This window comes from Coregonus clupeaformis, unplaced genomic scaffold, assembly GCF_020615455.1.
Source record: "Coregonus clupeaformis isolate EN_2021a unplaced genomic scaffold, ASM2061545v1 scaf0569, whole genome shotgun sequence".
NCBI classification, from domain to species: domain Eukaryota; kingdom Metazoa; phylum Chordata; class Actinopteri; order Salmoniformes; family Salmonidae; genus Coregonus; species Coregonus clupeaformis.
Window position 1 is genome coordinate 183,463 of NW_025534024.1, and position 21,118 is coordinate 204,580.

Consider the following 21,118-nt stretch of genomic DNA (forward strand, 5'->3'; position numbering starts at 1 on the left):
ATGGACTGGAAAAGAAAAGTTGATGGAAAGAGTTATTTTTGGAAAGGACGTTCTTTTTGGACCTCTACGGCTGACAGCAGACGATGTGCACAACAAAACACACCGGAGATATTTTATGATGTGTCGTTAAACACCATCACCAGGCTGGAGGAGGTGAAAGGGCTCTTCCGAGCGAACTCGACAGCACCCGCCCTCAGTAGTTTTCAAGTTGAGTCCCTGTGTAGGCACAATCTGAGGGTGCTAACGGTGCACATGTTCAACCCCTGGGTCACTGAAGAAACGCTAGTGTGCTACCTCAGCCGGTACGTGACTATATTGCCAGGAGTGAGAGACATTAAGGACGCCCTAGGCATCTGGACAGGGAAGAGGCAGTTTCGGGTGCTGCTAAAGGAAGACGAGAGCGGCCATGATGGCTACCTCCATCCTCCCGCGTCTTTTTCTATCGGTGCAGACAGGGGTTACCTCATGTATGCTGGGCAGCCTCGTTTTTGCAGGAAGTGCAGCACGTACGGGCACCTCGCTGATGCCTGCACCCAGACAAGGTGCAGAAACTGTGGGACCCTCGGCCATGTAATGAGGGATTGCACCGTGCCTAAGCGCTGCAGTCTGTGCAGCTCAGAGGAGCACCTGTTCCGTCACTGCCCGAAGGCAGCCCCCTCCTACGCCAGAGCGGTGAGCGGGAAAAGAGCAGATGAGGGAAAAGTTATAGAGCTACGCGCTATTGAGGAGGTCGTGGAGGAGCTAGTGATGGAGAGAGAACTGCGAGAGTCTGAGGAGAGCGGGAGTGAGGCGCATCATCACCTCATGAGGAGAGCGGAGTGGGGGACAGGAGCTGGAGCAAGCAAATGGAGGAGGCTACGGGAGAGCCCACCGCGCCCTCTGCTCCCGGAGAGCTGGACCATGGTGGGAGAGAGGAGGAAGTGCTCTATCAAGAGGAAGCAGATGAGCCCTGTTTCCCCACTCATCCGCATGGAGGCGACGGAGGAGTCCGCCCTGGGGGGGAATCGTTTCAGTTGTTTTGCAAGCGGGGAGTCTGAGGAGAAAAGCGCGGAAACCCGGGCAGCGCAGAGGAGACTCTGCTTTCCCTGTCAGGCGCGAGCTCTACCGACAGCAGCGGTCTCGCACCCAGCGGTGTTCCAGCACCCACACTGATTGAGGAGGAAAGTGTTTTCCAGACCCCTATCTTTGTGGATTGTCCTCCCCCTGGGGACCACCGTTTCCCAGACAGGCCTCCTAACGAGGAACTGTACTTAAAGTGAGTCTGGAAATTAATGTAATATTTAGATAGTTGTCTGCTTCCCTCCTTTCCCCATGTCGTCCCTTTTTAACATAGCTAGCATAAACGCTAGAGGGCTTAGGAACCCCGTTAAAAGGGCAACTGTTTTTTCCCATTTGTCCTCCATTTGCTTCTCTGTGTGTTTTTTACAAGAAGTACATTTAAAAGATCAAAATGATGTGGAGAGATTTACGAGGGAATGGGTTCAGGGAGAGTCAAGGTGGAGTGTCGGCGGGGTGCATTCTACAGGGGTTGGTGTTCAATGTGGAAATAGGGATTTAAAATAGTGGGAAGTTTTTCGGCAGTACACGGAGGGTTTTAATAGTAGATATTGATTGGAGGGGCAAATGTCTTCGGTTAATTAATGTATATGCACCATCGACACCCAAGGAAAGGAGGGAAATGCTGAACAACCTAGACGCTATTTTTATGACAAACAGACAGGTTATTATGGGGGGAGATTTTAATGTATCATATGACCGAGGTAATCTGGGAGGGCATCTTGTAAAAAATCTAATAGAGAAATATAATTTGGTTGATGCTTATAGAGTGGCGCATGCAAATGATCCCGGTTTCACCTGGGGAAACAGCAGGGGCGCGAGGAGCCGCATAGATTATGTGTTTGTTCCGCGTGGACTCGGTGTGTCCTCTGCACGCGTCACTCCGGTTTTTTATTCTGACCACAGTTGCCTGTCTGTGACAGTAGAATTAAAAACAATTGAATTTGGAAAAGGATATTGGAAAATTAATAATGGTATTTTACATGACAAAACATTTGAGACTAGATTTAGGTATTTTTTCCAGGGCTGTGTAACCATGAAATCCTTTTATTCTACTGTCATAGACTGGTGGGAGAGCACAAAATTACGAATCAAGATTTTTATTCAGAATTATTGCAAAGATAAAGCACGTAATAAATACAAAGATTTTTATAAGTTGCAGAACGAACTAGAAGATATGCACATCCAAGGTAATTTGAATGGTGGTGGTTTAGATAAAGACACATTGTGTAACCTGCAGAAAAAGCAGCAGGCCTTTTTTGAAAAGAAAGCTCGAGATTTCATGTTTAAAAGTCAACAAGATATATGGGATAATGATGAGAAGTGCTCTGCATATTTTTTCAAACAAATTAAGTCACGGGGAAAGAGGAGGACCATTTCGGCTTTATTGAATCAAGGCAGGGGAGACGGTTGAGGATGGAGATGGCATGCTTGGTGTCGCTACCCAGCACTTTTCTCAGCTATTCCAAAAGCAAACAATTAATTATGAGAAGGGGACTACTTTTTTAAAATGTGTGGATGTGCAGATACCTTTAGATATTTGAGACCAATTAGAAGGGGAATTGAATTTAGATGAAATATATATGGCACTGAAGAGCATGAAAGATAACAAAGTACCAGGAGTGGATGGGCTCTCTAAAGAGTTTTACATCGTTTTTTGGGATTTAATTGGATGTCATCTTTTGGAAGTATTTAGAGTTATTTTTGGTTTGGAGCATATGGGAGGTTCAATGTGCGAGGGGTAATCTCGCTACTTTACAAAAAGGGAGACCCCAAGACACTAGCAAATTGGAGACCTTTAACAATGTTGTGTGTAGACTATAAAGTATTAAGTAAAGCCATAACTAATCGTCTGTCTTCTGCCATGGCATATGTTGTTGGTTTTAGACCAAACATGTGGTGTGGTAGGGAGAAAGTTAACCTGGAACTTGCAATTGCACAGAGACGTTCAAGCATATTTAGAGGAAAGGCACCTGCCAGCTATTACTGTAAATTTGGACCAGGAAAAAGCCTTTGACATGGTAAACCATGAGTTTTTGTTTAGAGTTCTGAAAAAATGTGGTTTTGGAAATAATTTTATGAAATGGGTAAAAATTCTTTATAGTAATGTGGGAAGCAGAGTAAATATTAATGGGAATATTGGAAATGTAATCAGGCAATTACGAGGTGTCAGACAGGGGGACCCTCTCTCTGCGCTATTGTATGTTTTATATATTGAACCTTTCGCATGTGCAATTAGGACAAATTACAACATCAAAGGCATTATATTACCTGGAGGGGATATTCTAAAAATTTCACAATACGCGGACGACACCATTTTATATTTACAAGACGACCTGAGCTTGAAAGAGGTTATCAAAGTCATTGATGAGTTCTCTGTTGCCTCCGGGTCTAGGATTAACAAGAATAAAACTGAAATAAAATATATGGGACAGTGGAAATGGAGATCTGATCAGTTATGTGGTTTGACTGTGTGCACAGGACCAATGGTAGTGCTCGGGATATCTTTCGGAAATGAAATTAAAGATGACATGGTTAATTGGAAAGAAAAACTACTTTCGCTTAATAAAAGATTGGGACTGTGGAAAGTGAGGCGACTATCTTTCAGTGGCAAGGTGTTAGTGCTGAAGGCGGACATTCTGCCTTCATTACTCCACCTTGCATATGTGTTTCCCATGCCGGTGTCTCTAAGGAAAATGTTCATACGTGTACTGTTTAATTTCTTTTTGGGGGATATGAGTACATCCGGAGAGATCGGATGTACCAGCCTATAGAGGCTGGTGGAAGGGATTTCCCTCATATTCCTCTCAAACTAGATGCGTTGTTCTACTCAAACGTTTGTTGTCTTTTGTCGTCTTCTGTACATAAATGTCATATATTAATCAAATTCTAGCTGTCCATACCGTTAAGGTTTATGGTGGAGTGGGATAATAGTAAGCCAAAAGCTGAAATTATCCCATTACATTTTAAGAAAATAGTTGAATGGGCAAGGAAAAACCCTGTCTGCAAAGTAAAAGAAAATGTAATCAACCACAGACTGCTATATGTGAAATTGATAGAAAATTGTTGTCCTAGAGACCGATTACCAATATCACCTTCCACCTGGCTACGGGCACAATTAAAAGGTTTAGACAACAGACTGAAAGATTTTAATTGGCTTGTTTTACACAGACGTCTTCCGGTCCGTTCAACATTATATGATCATAATTTGACCCTGAATAAATTTTGTCCCAGGGACAACTGTTTCGCAATTGAAACAATTCCCCATGTTTTATGGGAATGCTCTTTTGCCCAAATAGTTTGGAAGAAAATTAAAATGGATTTTAATATTTAAAAAAAACATTGATTATGAAGGGGTAGCAAAATTTGAACTAAAACATGTGGAAAAAGTGCAATTATTAGAATTAGTGACTCTGGTGTCCCTTATCAAGACCAAACTTTGGGAGGCCAGATGTGGTGCGGTCAATGACACCCTCAAGTGGTCACCGACGGGATTGGTTAAATTTATAAAACAAGAAATTTTGAAAAAAATACAATTCGAAATAGATAAGTGGGGCATCACATCTGTTAAACATAGATGGAAAGGGATATACCCTTCTTTGTAAACGTTTTTTTGTAGCCTATATATAGGCCTATGTATAACTGTATTCTGTCATGTAAATTGAAATGTAGGCTAAGCCTTTGTAAATATTTGATATACACTGAGGTTTATTCAGAGTTCCCTTTGGTATATGTGTATGTTTTTATTTCTATAATTGTTTTTATTCCTTTGTAAGATCAGCTTTGGGAGATTGTTAGAGGCAATTGTTTACATGCTTCTCTTGAATGTAGGCCTTTTAGCTGGTCAGGTTCCTCAGAACAGCACTTTTTTAAAGAGTTTTGCTATTTTGATATGGTTAAGGTACTGTTTTTGTAAATCCATGTTATGTACAACGTTATGCAATGAATTTGTACTTGTATTTGAATGTGAAATGAAAATAAACATTATTTTTCCACAAAAAAAAAGCAACATGGGGACCATATATTAAATTGATTTTTGGAACAGGGAGATGGAATAGGGGCTTGCTCCGTCCACTCCACGCATCGACCTGGTATTGCAGTACCTCCAGGAACGGTGCACCCCCTGTCATTGTAAAGATAAATCAGGCAAAGACAACAGAATTGCTTTGTTATATTCCATTAGGATCACGATGTATTTTATATTTTCACGTTTGACCATCTTCATCTCAATGGCAATGATGGCTAGAAAGTGATGGTGAAGTCAGTCACTGTTATATTGACTATGATAGCTGATGTGAATGGTGCGTTAATCATCTATGTGGTCCTCTGTAGCTCAGCTGGTAGAGCACGGCGCTTGTAACGCCAAGGTAGTGGGTTCGATCCCCGGGACCACCCAAACACAAAGATGTATGCACGCATGACTGTAAGTCGCTTTGGATAAAAGCGTCCGCTAAATGGCATATTATTATTATTATCTAATCAAATCAATGTTTATTCGTCACATGCACAGGATACAGGGTGTAAATGGTACAGTGATAATGCTTTAAAGATAATGCTTTAAAAAAATCTTGGCATAGATTGGGAGTTGATCAACGTTGGGAATAACCACTTTTGACTGTTACAAAGTAACACATTTGTAGGTTCGTAAGTCACGTGGTCATCTGCCCTCCAATCGGAAATGACAGAAAGCGTTTATAAATTAAATCCAGATTAACAGCTAAATCGGAATAATAATATATTAAATACGGGTGGGGGAATCAATTTAGAGATAATAATATTGACATAACATTTGATCTTATATCAAATATCTCTGGTAGCGTTGATGCCACAAGGGAACTGAAGCAATTGTCCACTTGGTGGCGCAAGTGTTCCACTGACCGTCGCATTTGAACGTTGAACCACTTGACTTCAATACATCATCAACGCAAATAATATGAACAATAAAAATAGCCTGTCTTTATTTTACATGGACATGAAATGCCATTAGGCCTAATGAAGATACCGTATATGTAAGTTACTTAGTTGGTGTCTTGTGAATCAACTGGTATGCGCATCAGGGTTTAATATTTCCTCGATATTATACAAATGTTCCATCCCGAGAATAAATCACTCTTCTCCCGGGTAACCCGGTATTTTCCGCCAAAACCGGAAGTGTCATTCAAAAGCATTATAACAACAAAAAAATTAGGAAAAAATGTCTGGATTTGATTAGAGCTTTGATCAGCATGAAAATACAAACATGATGCTACCTGAGCCTGATCAGACATATATTAAATACATTTTATAATACATTTTACAAATCCAAATCCCAGATGAAGAATAAGACACTATTTCAAAGCATAGTACATGTAATGTTAGCCAAGTACAATGTAATTACTAGTTGTTACACAGGATTTAGCTAGTTAAAATGAAGTGTCTCTTTAGGAGTACTTGTAATTAATGTGTACAGTACATTACCCATCCTGACAACCTGGCCCTCAATTTAAAGCTTGTGGAAGTGACATCCAAGTGGGAGAATAAATACACTAGCACACCACAGAGTATCTGTATAAGAAAATCATTCAGAGCAAACTGTGCTGCCAATCACAGTGTAAGGTGCGACATTTTGCGGGTGTGGAGAGCTCTTAGAGGATAGAGAAAGCTTGCATTGAAGAGCTGGGCATCGTGTTATGACCTGCATTATCTGAATTAGGCCCACATAATTATACCTACGGAGGAGCGGCTTCTATGGAGGAACTTTGAATGTCTTTGAACATCAGAGTTGGTTTAACGTTGGACAAGAGCAGACGTTAGCTAGCTAGCTAACAACCTTGTTTGTGCAGTGCAGCACTAGAATTAAAAACAGGTCGTACCTTTTTGTCGTTAATAAATCCAATGTGAAACGTGGTGACTATAGTATCCTTAACTAGCATTGAAAAAGTTCATCCATTCTTCTCAAATTAAACATATCTCCCTTATTTCTGAATCATGCTTGTAACGTTGTCAGTAGGATACAGTAACCTATGCTTCAGAGGGGAGGAGCAGGTAGTTTCCACACGCACACCCACTGGCAAAGGTTTCCATTCCAGCTGGCAGGCAGAAACTGGAATACGTTTCTAGAGTGAGCTTTGTTGCGATTTTGTGGGACTGGAGAAAAATACCCGGAAAGTAAAATAAGGTTATTACCTGGATTACATGCTTTTAAAATAACTGCTGTTCCTGAAAAGTATAGAACACTTTAGTTTCCGATTCTTTTTAACGTTATTTTTCAGTTCTGTTCCCTGAACCGGTTCCAACCCTAGATAAATTATTTGGTCAGCGTCAACGGACTTCAGTGAGGACAGTGTGGGTGCATCAGATAGAGACAATTTCACGGTCGGACTACTGTTTTGAAGCAGAATGTAATGATTATCAGTTTTCTACATGTGTACTAATATTCAGACACATTCTGTTGTTTCTGTCTTTATCAATAAATGTTGCTATGGTGTGAACAGGAAATACAATTGGTTTTTGATTGAAGTAATACAGTGAAGACAAGGTTTAAGGAAATTAGCACACAGTGCTGTCTAAAACCAACTGCAACCTTGTACTAAATGGATTTTGAGTCATTTATGCATTTATCTACTATAGGTTAGGTATTCGCTCAAAAGTATTGTGGAGCTCCTGCACCTTAATATAAACAGTACCGCGCCCAAAATGAGTATTAGCACCTATTTCAGTCCAATTCAAGCACTGAATTAGATAATTGAACAAGAAAAATGTGAAAATATTTTTAGAGAATAAAGAAAGTGCCAGAACTGTCAAGACAATAATTTTTTGTGTCTGTTTCTCATTGTTACTACAGGACGACTAGAATTAAATCTGAGGCCGGTAACAGCAACAGTGAGGACAAAGCCAGCCTGCCTTTCTCCTTCCACACTGAGTACAAACCTACAGTCACTGGGTCCTGATTGTTACAGTGGAGCCCAGTTTACTGTAGGATCCAGAGATGGCATCAGTGAAGCTGGAAGACTGCAGTCAAACACTGGAGCTGAATGTCAACATTACAGATGAAGAAGAGGAGAAGAAGATTGGGAAATCTGTTTCTCAGGGTAAGAGCAGGTTCTATCTAACTAAGTTTGTTGGACATGATTTGGAAAGGCACACACCTGTCTATATACAGTGCATTCGGAAAGTATTCAGACCCCTTGACTTTTTCGACATTTTGTTACGTTACAACCTTATTGTAAAATTGATTAAATTGTTTTTTTCCCTCATCAATCTACACACAATACCCCAGCTCAGCTGGTAATTAGCAAAGTGTGCACGCATGCTAAAAGGACAGGGTTTTTATTATTGTTGCAAAAACAACAACAACTGAACAATCACATTTACATAAGTATTCAGACCCTTTACTCAGTACTTTGTTTAAGCACCTTTGGCAGTGATTGCAGCTAAAGTCTTAATGTGTATGACGCTACAAGCTTGGCACACCTGTATTTGGGGAGTTTCTCCCATTCCTCTCTGCAGATCCTCAAGCTCTGTCAGGTTGGATGGGGTGCGTTGCTGCACAGCTATTTTCAGGTCTCCAGAGATGTTCGATTGGGTTTAAGTCCCGGCTCTGGCTGGGCCACTCAAGGACATTCAGAGACTTGTCCCGAAGCCACTCCTGCGTTGTCTTGGCTGTGTGCTTAGGGTCGTTGTCCTGTTGGAAGGTGAACCTTCGCCCCGGTCTTGAGATCCTGAGCGCACTGGAGGAGGTTTTCATCAAGGATCTCTCTGTACTTTGCTCCAATAATCTTTCCCTCGATCCTGACTAGGCTCCCAGTCCCTGCCGCTGAACAACATCACCGCAGCATGATGCTTCCACCACCATGCTTCACCATAAGGATGGTGCCAGGTTTCCTCCAGACGTGACGCTTGGCATTCAGGATAAAGAGTTCAATCTCGGCTTCATCACACCAGATAATCTTGTTTCTCATGGTCCGAGTCCTTTAGGTGCCTTTGGCAAACTCCAAGCGGGCTGTCATGTGCCTTTTGCTGAGGAGTGGCTTCCGTCTGGCCACTCTACCATAAAGGCCTGATTGGTGGAGTGCTGAAGAGATGGTTGTCCTTCTGGAAGGTTCTCACATTTCCATAGAGGAACTCTGGAGCTCTGTCAGAGTGACCATCATGTTCTTGGTCACCTATATAGACAGTTGTGTGACTTTCCAAATCATCTCCAATCAATTGAATTTACCACAGTTGAACTCCAATTAAGTTTTAGAAACATCTCAAGGATGATCAATGGAAACAGGATCCACCTGAGCTCAATTTCGAGTCTCATAGCAAAGGGTCTGAATACTTATGTAAACAAGGTATTTCTGCTGTTTTTATTTTTAATACATTTGCAAAAATGTCTAAGAACCTGTTTTCACTTTGTCATTATGAGGTATTGTGTGTAGATTGATGAGGATTTTTTTATTTAATTCATTTCAGAAGAAGGCTGTAACGTAACAAATTGTGGAAAAAATCAAGGGGTCTGAGTACTTTCTTAATGCACTGTACATATCCAAAAGTGGACCTAGAAGTTTGTCCTTAAATATCTATTGGGAGCCCATCTGGACCTTCCGCTTAACCTCCCTTCATATCGAAAATAGCATCAGATATTTCAACACCATCCAATTCCTTTTCCAGATCCAATTTAGTGTCTTCTGAAGTAGAGGGAAAATCAAGACCTGACTAGTTCAGTTCTCAGGAGATTCAGAGTTGTAAAGTGTGTTGTAGTAGGAAGCAAATGTTTGGTTTATTTCTACAGGATCCATTGATAATTGTCCTTGTAAATTATGAATTGCATTAAAGGCTGAATTTTACTTCTTAATGTGCCAGGCCAGCAATTTACCAGGTTTTTCACCTTGATCATAGAAGGACTGTTTCAGCCTAGTTAAGCTGTTTGCAGCCTTATAGGTGGGAAGTTCTTCATACTGAGCTTTAAGACCAAATCATTCCTTGTTTACTTCTACTGAGTTATCCAAAAAAGCTTCCCTCTCCAATTCTCTCATTTTGCTGTCCGTCTCTCATTTTCTGATTTATTAGATTTGAAACTGGTAAAACGTATAATTTGCCCTCAAATATGTGCTTTGAAAGCCTCCAATCTGGTACTCGCTGACGTTTGGTCAGTGTTCAATGTCAAATAAACATCTATATGCACTCCAACGTAATGTAAGAAGTCTGGGTCCTGTAACCATCTGGGATGCAAACGCCATCAAGAGGATCCTTTTACTAGTTTTGTATCCCTATAGAATAATGACACAGGGGAATGGTCATTCAAAACAATAGTATCATATCCACTTCCTGCTACATTGGGAAGCAATGAGCAAGAAACTAAAAAGTAGTCTACCTGAGAATATGATTTAAATGTTGTCGAGTAACATGAATACTCCCTCTTACTCGGGTTCTGAGTACTCCAAGGTTCACATAGATTTAAGTCCTTAATGAAATGCTGTAATTTCTTTCTACTCTGCGAGTGAGAAGTGTCTAAACCAGAGGAGCGATCTAGATGATGATCAAGAGTGCAATTAAAGTCCCCTGCCATTAGGACCTTACCAGGAATGGAGGCTATCAATAGAAATACATTCTCAAAGAATTTGGGATTATCATCATTAGGACCATCAACATTAACCAGATTAATATGCTCATTCAAAACAGTTCCCTGTATCTAAATGTATCTACCAGCTGTATCAGTTATAATAGTATCCACTTGAATCAGAACAGATTTGTGAATTAAAACCATAACACCATGAGAATGAGAGGAGAAACAGGATGCTATTACTTGCCCTTGTCATCTCCTGCATACTTTAAGTAGCTCATCCTTCAACAAGTGAGTTTCTTGTAGGAACACAATAGATGAATGAAGTTGTTTAAGCCTAGTAATAACCTGTTTTTAAGCTTGGATATTTTACAAACTCCACGGACATTCCACAAAGTAAATGTAAGTTTTGCATTTGAAGTCATTTAATCAAAGATGTAAACATGGAATAAGCTATAGCATAAAGACATATCTAAAATCTGTTTAGTAACCACAAAGACCACATTAATATTTTGTAGTGAGGAAAATATGTAAAGATCTGTTGAAACAAACAGATATTTCCTAACAGTAAAACACTGAACCCCATTCCACTGTCTCCCTAACCGAGACAACCAACGCTTCCTCTCCCACCTCCCCCTGATCGTAGAGTGTAGCTTGGTGGACGACTGATCCATTAAAGAGAGCAGTCTAACCTAAGCGACGCTAAACAAAACAAAGTGTCTCCTGCCTTCTCTCTGCCATTACTTCTCACAATCAAAACAAAAGGCCTATCTTGCAAGATGTTGTGTGAAATATCACAACAAAAGGCCTTTTTAGCAAGATGATATGTGAAATATCACGTAGAATTTGTTTGAAAAGTAGCAAAGAATAGCTCCACCTAAAACAGTAACGCTAGTTAGTGAAGCCTGAGACTAAAGTTAACGTTACAGTTCGGACCGTCCAAAATAGTGGTAGATGATCCACAACACAGGGTTTGTTGCTAGTAGCTACCAAGTAACATATGTATAGCGTTAATGTAGTATACCATGATACGTTTATAAACCAAAAAAAGTATCAAAGATCAGAAATGAACAGCCTACGTGAGAAAAATAGATATCATTGAATATGTGCTATGTTACCCAAAGGCCCTTTGCACATGATGTTAGGCTTGCACCTGAGTGTCAATCATTTTAGTCCAAGGATATGATCAAAGGCCTCCATCATTCTTAAATGGAAGAAGTTTGGAACCACCAATACGTTTTCTATACCTCACAAATGACAGGCTACTTTGACACTGAGAATCTGAGATCAATAAAAACGACCTTGTCTTGAATCCATCAATAGCCGAGGCCCCTAAGTGTGCAGAGAAACACATTGTATAATATGTGGAGGAAGATATAGTCCTAAAAAAGCTTTCCAGTTTCACTGATTCACCCAATGATGAGCAGCTCACTCACCGGCCAAAAGCTTATCTCTCTCTTGCTTTACTTTTTTAAACAATGCTGTTCGCTCAATAGGCCTATTTGGAAGTTGATAACTTGGGAACATACAGACATTAGTATTTTATTTTCAACAGGATCCATTTGCTTTACCAGCTATGTTTTCCAGCGATTGTATTAGAAATATTTGCGAAAGGCCTATTTTGGCTGCATGCTGTTAACTGACAGATTTGCCACACGTTAGGCATGCCTTGGGATTTGGCTACACACAATCCACAGCTAGGTTTTTTAAATTAGCTATGGATCCTCTGTGGCGAAATTCTAGTCTTACTCCTGGTGTAGTATTGGGAATGATTTAATTTCTTTCTGAACAGACAGCAGAGTGCTGCAGCACCTCCAGCACACTTCCCACAGCTATTATTCTATTAGGAGATAAATGATGAAGTGCAATGCTGGAGAGAAGAGAGTTGCCGGCTTATGTCTATAACAGCACAGAGAGGGAGAGAGATCATAGAAAGTGAATGTCATTGTATTTCTGTGAGAGATACAGGCGTGCTTCTCTCTCTCACCACAGCAATGGCCACGCCTTGGTCTAGGCTACAATGTTGCGCAAACCATAAACCTGGGACGGCCCAACATTAACCAATTCTTAGAATATCATGCACGTTTTCACATTACGTTTTTTTAGGGGGCATGACAATTACAGAGGAATCTAAATGTAATTACTCTGATTGCTTTTATTAGTATTTTTACATTGTAAACAGTGGAAATTATTTTTCTTGCCACAAGAGGTAGGTTATGTGATTCTGGCAAATGGGTTCCGGAACGAAAGACTACAAAACTGAGAGGTACCGGAGGATCCAGCTCAAATTAAGCACCACCCTTCTCATATAATGGGGTAGGGCCATCCCAAGGATCCCTGAACGCACCAAATATTTTTTTAGAACTAAACCAAGACAGACCACAGCTGGTCGTTTCCAATGGGAACAGATGAGTCATAGTGGGCAGAGCCAAGCACGAGCTAGCGAGATCCTATTGGCGTATTCTAGCATACATCTGCATATTTCTGTTAGGGAACGCCTCCTCTGTGAGGCGCTCGTGTGCAATAACTCAATTCGCCTTTGCGTTCCTTCTAAATAACATTATTTTTTTTTAAACATTTGCAACAGGTAAGTCCACAAAACTTAGTCCACTCTGTGCATAACAGATTTTAGTTTTGGGAACAGAACTGTATTAAGATCAGATGTTTCATCGATTAGAACATTTGCAGAATGTCGGCCAAAATCCATTTCCTTCCATCTTCTCCCACTGCCGGCCAGTGGGCTTCCTCTCACTGCCATATTTGGTAGTGAGTGGAAACGCCAACCGGATGCTTCACAATTATACATCCAGTGAAATATCTGTCTCATTGTTCTATCTGTGGCTGCACTGTGGTAGTGGGGGAACAGGAAGTTCCGGGCAGGCACGCACCATTCCTCAGTATAAAGAAAGCGGCAGAACTGTGATGGCAAGAAGATAACCTTTGTGTCCGTTTCTTTTTATTACTACTGGTATGTGTTATGACGAGTTTCTCTGGCTTCAACTAATTCAGCATGCAAGAGAATAGTTAAACAGTTAGATGGAGAGTTGGTTCAAAGTATTTAATATTACAGTACCAGATTCACATGACAAGCGGTACCGGCGTAGCCTATTGTCATCTGAATGACTTACATAGAAAACTTCTTAGTTTATATAATGATTTTCCGAGCTAATTCCATCCAACAGTTGCCAACCATTATTGAGTGTCACTCCTCGCCACATATAGGATCACCCTATATGGTATCGTGTTGCACCCTAGTCAGGATATTCCATCACGTACTCCTAAGATTAGCACCAGTGGCCCCCCAGCTATCTTGGCCCGCATACATTCTGGCACCCACCAGTGACAGAAATAAATACATGGAATGTATGTCATCCTCCAAATCCTTATGCAGCTCTCAATATTCCAAACATTAACTAATACTTTATAAAATACGTAATATCAGTATGTAATAGCACGTTTAAACGTTCTAATATCGAAAGAACATGTCATACCATGCTAGGTAACAAATCCATTAAGGTATTATCACGTTTGGTAAAGGTTTGATGTGTTATTTTTATGTCAAACTGAGTAAACCTGGTAACTATTTTACAAGTCACATGGCTAGATACTTTGGGTTTCTCTGAATGGATGTACATAATTTCCTCAAGGTGATTTCATAAAGAATCCATTTATTTTTGATTTCAGAGTTTGTTTTGCATTTTTGGTTTTGTGTAAAATTAACGAGCTGGTAAAAATGGCGCCGCCCACGCGGTCAGCGTCAATGGACTTCAGTGCAGCAGAGAGACAATTTCAGGGTTGCACTACTGTTTTGAAGCTGAATGTAATGATTATACGTTTTCTAATAATAATATAATATGCCATTTAGCAGACGCTTTTATCCAAAGCGACTTACAGTCATGTGCGCATACATTTTTACGTATGGGTGGTCCCGGGGATCGAATCCACTACCCGTTACAAGCGCCATGCTCTCCCAATTGAGCTAAAGAGGACCACGTGTACTAATATTCAGACACATTCAGTTGTTTCTGTATTTATCGATAAATGTTACTATGGTGTGAATGGAAAATACAATTGGTTTTTGATTGAAATAATACAGTGACTACAAGGTTATTCAGGACAATAGTACATAGTGCTGCCTAAAACAAACAGTGACCTTGTACTAAATGGCTTTTTTCATTTATGCATTTACAGTACCAGTCAAAAGTTTGGACACACCTACTCATTCAAGGGTTTTTCTTAAATTTTACTATTTTCCACATTGTAGAATAATAGTGAAGACATTTAAACGATGAAATAACACATATGGAATCATGTAGTAACCAAAAAAGTGTTAAACAAATCAAATATATTTTAGATTTTAGTTTCCTCAAAGTAGCCACCCCTTTGCCTTGATGACAGCTTTGTAGAATATTTAATCTACAATGTAGAAAATAATACAAATAAAGAAAAAGGTGTTCTAAAACTTTTGACTGGTACTGTATGTGAATTTGGAAGAATCTGCTATAGGTTAAGTACCGGCACCTCAAATATCTAGTGCTTGAGCTCCTGTTCCTCTTATAAAACGTTAGCTCAACAGTATTGTGGAGCTCCTGCACCTAAATATAAACAGTACCAGCACCCAAAATGAGTACCGGCACCTATTTCAGTCCAAGTCAAGCACTGAATTAGATGATTTAACAAGATGAGTATATTTTTAGAGAATAAAGAAAGTGTCAGAACTGTCTTGACACTAACTTTTTGTGACTGTTTCTCATTGTTACTACAGGACGACTAGAATTAAGTCTGAGGCCGGTAACATCAATAGTGAGGACAAACCCAGCCTGCCTCTCTCCTTCCACACTGAGTCCAAACCTACAGTCACTGGGTCATGATTGTGACAGTGGTGCCCAGTTTGCACTGCAGGATCCAGAGATGGTATCAGTGAAGCTGGAAGACTCCAGTCAAACACTGGAGCTGAATGTCAACATTAAAGATGAAGAAGAGGAGAAGATTGGGAAATCTGTTTCTCATGGTAAGAGCAGGTTCTATCTAACTAAGTTTGTGTTATTCATTCCAACTTCCCACTGTGCATGAAAAGTTGGAGTATAACTGTTTCATGATGAACTGTTTCAATGAGAAGGTAGATATTATTTCATGCTACTGACACTTACATGGTTTTACACCAGTATTGCCAGCATGTGTTTTATTCACTGGGCTATCTGGAGTGATCAGAGAGTAGACTAAAGAAGTGAAGTAGACAAACTGGCAATGTTTTAAAGTTCTATTAAATGAGTGTGTAGTTACTAACCCTTGTGATAGTGAGTGGAGGATGATATGGCTTCTACATCTGCATTGCTTGCTCTTTGGGGTTTTAGGCTGGGTTTCTATAAAGCACTTTGTGACAACTTCTGATGTAAAAAGGGCTTCATAAAATACATTTGATTGACATATCACACCAACTGACTGGTTCTTCTGTTGTTGTTCACACAGGAGACCATGTTGAGACATTCTATACATCCAGAGAGCAACAGCAGGAAGATCACAGAGCTAAGAGGTCTCACCACTGCCCACATTGTGAGGAGATTTTCCCAATTCTATCAAAGCTAAAAATACACCTAAAAATACACACAGGAGAGATTCTGTATTCCTGTACTGACTGTGGGAAGAATTTCCCAACATCACAGGCTCTAACGGTTCACCAGAGAGTGCACACAGGAGAGAAGCCTTACTCCTGCTCTGACTGTGGGAAGAGTTTTTCTCAACGGGTCCACTTAAAACAACATGAACGTATACATACAGGAGAAAAGCCTTACTCATGCTCTGACTGTGGGGCACATTTTTCTCAACCTGGCAACTTAAAACAACATGAACGTATACACACAGGAGAGAAGCCTCACTCCTGCTCTGACTGTGTAAAATGCTTCAAAACATCATTTGAGTTAAAAGTTCATCAGAGAACACACACAGGAGAGAAGCCTTACTCCTGCTCTGACTGTGTAAAATGCTTCACAACATCAACTGAGCTAAAACTTCACCAGAGAACACACACAGGAGAGAAGCCTTACGCCTGCTCTAACTGTGGGAAGAATTTCTCTCGACCGGACAACTTCAAATTGCACCAAATGATACACACAGGAAAGAAGCCTTACTCCTGCTCTGACTGTGGGGCAAGTTTCTCTCAACCTGGCTACTTAAAAAGACATGAACGTATACATACATGAGAGAAGCCTTACTCCTGCTCTGACTGTGTAAAGCGCTTCAAAACATCATTTGAGCTAAAAGTTCATCAGAGAACACACACAGGAGAGAAGCCTTACTCCTGCTCTGACTGTGGGAAGAGTTTCACTCGACTGGGCCACTTTAAAATACATGAACGTATACATACAGGAGAGAAGCCTTACTCCTGCTCTGACTGTGTAAAATGCTTCAAAACATCATTTGAGCTAAAAGGTCATCTGAGAACACACACAGGAGAGAAGCCTTACGCCTGCTCTAACTGTGGGAAGAATTTCTCTCGACGGGGCAACTTAAAATTGCACCAAATGATACACACAGGAGAGAATGATGACTGAAAGAATAAAGGCTGCCATCAGGAAAATACATAATATTTTCAACAGATGGGGAAAGACAATGACATGGAGAAAATACAGAAACACAGTGCAAATGCTTATCAAGGAAGCAAAGACAAGCTACTACAAAACTGAAATCCAGGACCTAAAGAATAAAAACCCTAAGGAATGGTGGGACTTCATTAACAAAGGACTGGGACCAAAGAAAACATCAGGAGGGAGAATACAGGTCGAGGGAATTGAAGACGACGACGTGGCTGATGTTTTGAATGGCTTCTTTGCTGAGGCATGGACAAGCACCACACCTCTTGCCATCTTCCCCTGCCCATGTCTACAAGGCAGGTTGAGCTGTGCAGCATTGGCCAGTTAAAGCAAGCTCTGAACAGACTCAGAGCACGTAAAGCATGTGGGCCTGATGGAATTCCAGCCTGGCTACTAAAGAGCATGCAGAAGATCTAGCCCCTGTCATCAAACACATTGTTAAAACTGTCCCCTGCCAGTAGGAGGTGTTATCTGAGTGCACGATTCAGTATGACTACCTCCCAAAGTCCAGCACTACTACCGCCCTTGTGAAAGCCACATACTCCTGGCTGACAGCTATAGACTCCATAAACCCAACAATGGTGAGGGTGTTACTTGCTGATGTGTCCAAAGCCTTTGATCGAGTTGATCACCCATAGTTCCTGCAACATCTGTCTGCCATTGAACTGTGTTCAAGGTTACTAGCCTGACTCCACCGCTACACCACCGAAAGAGGGCAGAGGGTGATGGCAACTGGTACATTTAGCCGTTGGTCAGAGGACCATCCACAACCTGCACCACTAATCCTAGGAGGACAGGAAGTACCAGTGGTAACAACAACCAAGTATCTTGATTTTAATCTAGACTCTAACCTTAGTGGTGACATGTGGAGCAGACAGTGAGAAAGGTCTCGAAACGCCTTTTTGACTGTTCTGGAATATGGTGGAGTGCTGTTAGTTGGATGCAGTAAAAAGCAGCAGGCCCAACTAGACAGGGTGCAGAGGAGGGCCTTGAGGATCATCTCCAGAGGTGGAGCAGTCCAACCACAGCTCCCGTCACTGCAGAGCAGGCGAGAACAGGCTGCAGTGCACCTGGTGAAGGACATGCACACTCTTGACCATCCACTGAATGACCTGCTCCCTCCAAGAAGAGGTAACTGCACCACCAGGCTCCTGAGAAACAGCCACAAACTGTCCTGTCTAACTGCCCGTACAAACCGCCTGCGAAACGCCACTCTACCCACTGCTTTTTTTAAAAATAACATTTTAATATTTCAACATCCATCATGAAAAATGTCCTGTAATGTTTCAAGTGTTCTGTATTCTACTTATGTCACATATTGTGTTATGTATTTAACAGGTAGCCTAGCGGTTAAGAGTGTTGGGCCAGTAACTGAAAGGTCGCTGGTTTGAATCCCGAGCCAACTAGGTCAAAAATCTGTCATTGTGGCCTTGAGCAAGGCAATTAACCCCAATTGGTACTATAAGTCGCTCTAGATAAGAGCATCTGCTAAATTACAAATATGTAATGAAAAATCATGTTTGTACATTAATTTATGCTGGGAAACCTTTTCTCTTGTGCATAAATATAACAAAGTGTTTAAAGTGAAATAGTTAGTGTCTATACAGTGCATTCTGAAAGTATTCAGACCCCTTGACTTTTTCAACAACAAAAATAAGTTACAGCCTTATTGTAAAAATGATTTTTTTTTTACAAACAACAACAACAACAAAAATCCCTCATCAATCTACACACAATACCCCATAATGACAAAGTGGAAACAGGTTTAGACATTTTTGCAAAACCTTATTTACATTTGTATTCCAGACCCTTTGCTATGAATCTCGAAATTTAGCTCAGGTGCATCCTGTTTCCATTGATATTCCTTGAGATGTTTCTACAACTTGATTGGAGTCCACCTGAGATAAATTCAATTGATTGGACATGGTTTGAAAAGGCACACACCTGTCTATATAACATCCCATAGTTGACATTGCATGTCAGAGCAAAAACCAAGCCATGAGGTCGAAGGAATTGTCCGTAGAGCTCAGAGACAGGATTGTGTCGAGGCACAGATCTGGGGAAGGGTACCAAAAAATGTCTGCAGCATTGAAGGTCCCCAAGAACACCGTGGCCTCCTCCATTCTTAAATGGAAGAAGTTTGGGATCACCAAGATTCTTCCTAGATCTGTCCACCCGGCCAACTGCGCAATCGGAGGAGAAGGGCCTTGGTCAGGGAGGTGACCAAGAACCCGATGATCACTTTGACAGAGCTCCAGAGTTCAGCCCGCTTGGAGTTTGCCAAGAGGCACCTAAAGGACTCTGACCATGAGAAACAAGATTATCTGGTCTGTTGTTACCAAGATTGAACTCTTTGGCCTGAATACCAAGCGTCACTTCTGGAGGAAACCAGGCACCATGCCTACGGTGAAGCATGGTCGTGGCAGTATCATGCTGTGCGGATGTTTTTCAGAGGCAGGGACTGGGAGACTAGTCAGGATCGAGGGAATAATGAACGGAGCAAAGTACAGAGAGATCATTGATGAAACCTGCTCCAGAGCGCTCAGGACTTCAGACTGGGGCGAAGGTTCACCTGGATCAGCCAGAGCCCAGACTTGAACCCGATTGAACATCTCCGGAGAGACCAGAAAATAGCTGTGCAGCAACGCTCCACATCCAACCTGCTAGAGTTTGAGAGGATCTGCAGAGAAGAATGAATGAAACTCCCCAAATACAGGTGTGCCAAGCTTGTAGCATCATACCCAAGAAGACTCGATGGTGTAAGCGCTGCCAAAGGTGCTTCAAGAAAGTACTGAGTAAAGGGTCTGAATACTTAGATATTTCCGTTTTTTATTAATAAATTAGGAAAAATGTCTAAAAACCTGTCTTTTGCTTTGACATTATGGGGTATTGTGTGTAGATTGATGAGGGGGAAAAAACAATTTAACCAACTTTAGAATATGGCTGTAACGTAATAAAATGTGGAAAAAGTCAAGGGGTCTGAATACTTTCAGATTGCACTGTATGTAGCCAAGCTATCATTGACTAGGTATTGGCACCCCATGTATATAGCCCAGCTATCATTGACTAGGTATTGGCACCCCATGTATATAGCCCAGCTATCATTGACTAGGTATTGGCACCCCATGTATATAGCCAAGCTACTATTGACTAGGTATTGGCACCCTATGTATATAGCCAAGCAACCATTGACTAGGTATTGGCACCCCATGTATATAGCCCAGCTATCATTGACTAGGTATTGGCACCCCATGTATATAGCCCAGCTATCATTGACTAGGTATTGGCACCCCATGTATATAGCCAAGCTATCATTGACTAGGTATTGGCACCCCATGTATATAGCCCAGCTATCATTGACTAGGTATTGGCACCCCCATGTATATAGCCCAGCTATCATTGACTAGGTATTGGCACTCCCATGTATATAGCCAAGCTATCATTGACTAGGTATTGGCACCCCATGTATATAGCCCAGCTATCATTGACTAGGTATTGGCACCCCATGTATATAGCCAAGCTACTATTGACTAGGTATTGGCACCCTATGTATATAGCCAAGCAACCATTGACTAGGTATTGGCACCCCATGTATATAGCCCAGCTATCATTGACTAGGTATTGGCACCCCATGTATATAGCCCAGCTATCATTGACTAGGTATTGGCACCCCATGTATATAGCCCAGCTATCATTGACTAGGTATTGGCACCCCATGTATATAGCCAAGCTATCATTGACTAGGTATTGGCACCCCATGTATATAGCCCAGCTATCATTGACTAGGTATTGGCACCCCATGTATATAGCCCAGCTATCATTGACTAGGTATTGGCACCCCATGTATATAGCCAAGCTACTATTGACTAGGTATTGGCACCCTATGTATATAGCCAAGCAACCATTGACTAGGTATTGGCACCCCATGTATATAGCCCAGCTATCA

General features: G+C 41.2%; 1 pseudogene; it reads left to right on the forward strand.

Annotated features, from left to right (window-relative positions):
* The first annotated feature begins 5,039 nt into the window (after positions 1-5,039).
* LOC123485090 lies at positions 5,040-5,181 on the forward strand (annotated as a pseudogene).
* Positions 5,182-21,118: the final 15,937 nt, after the last annotated feature.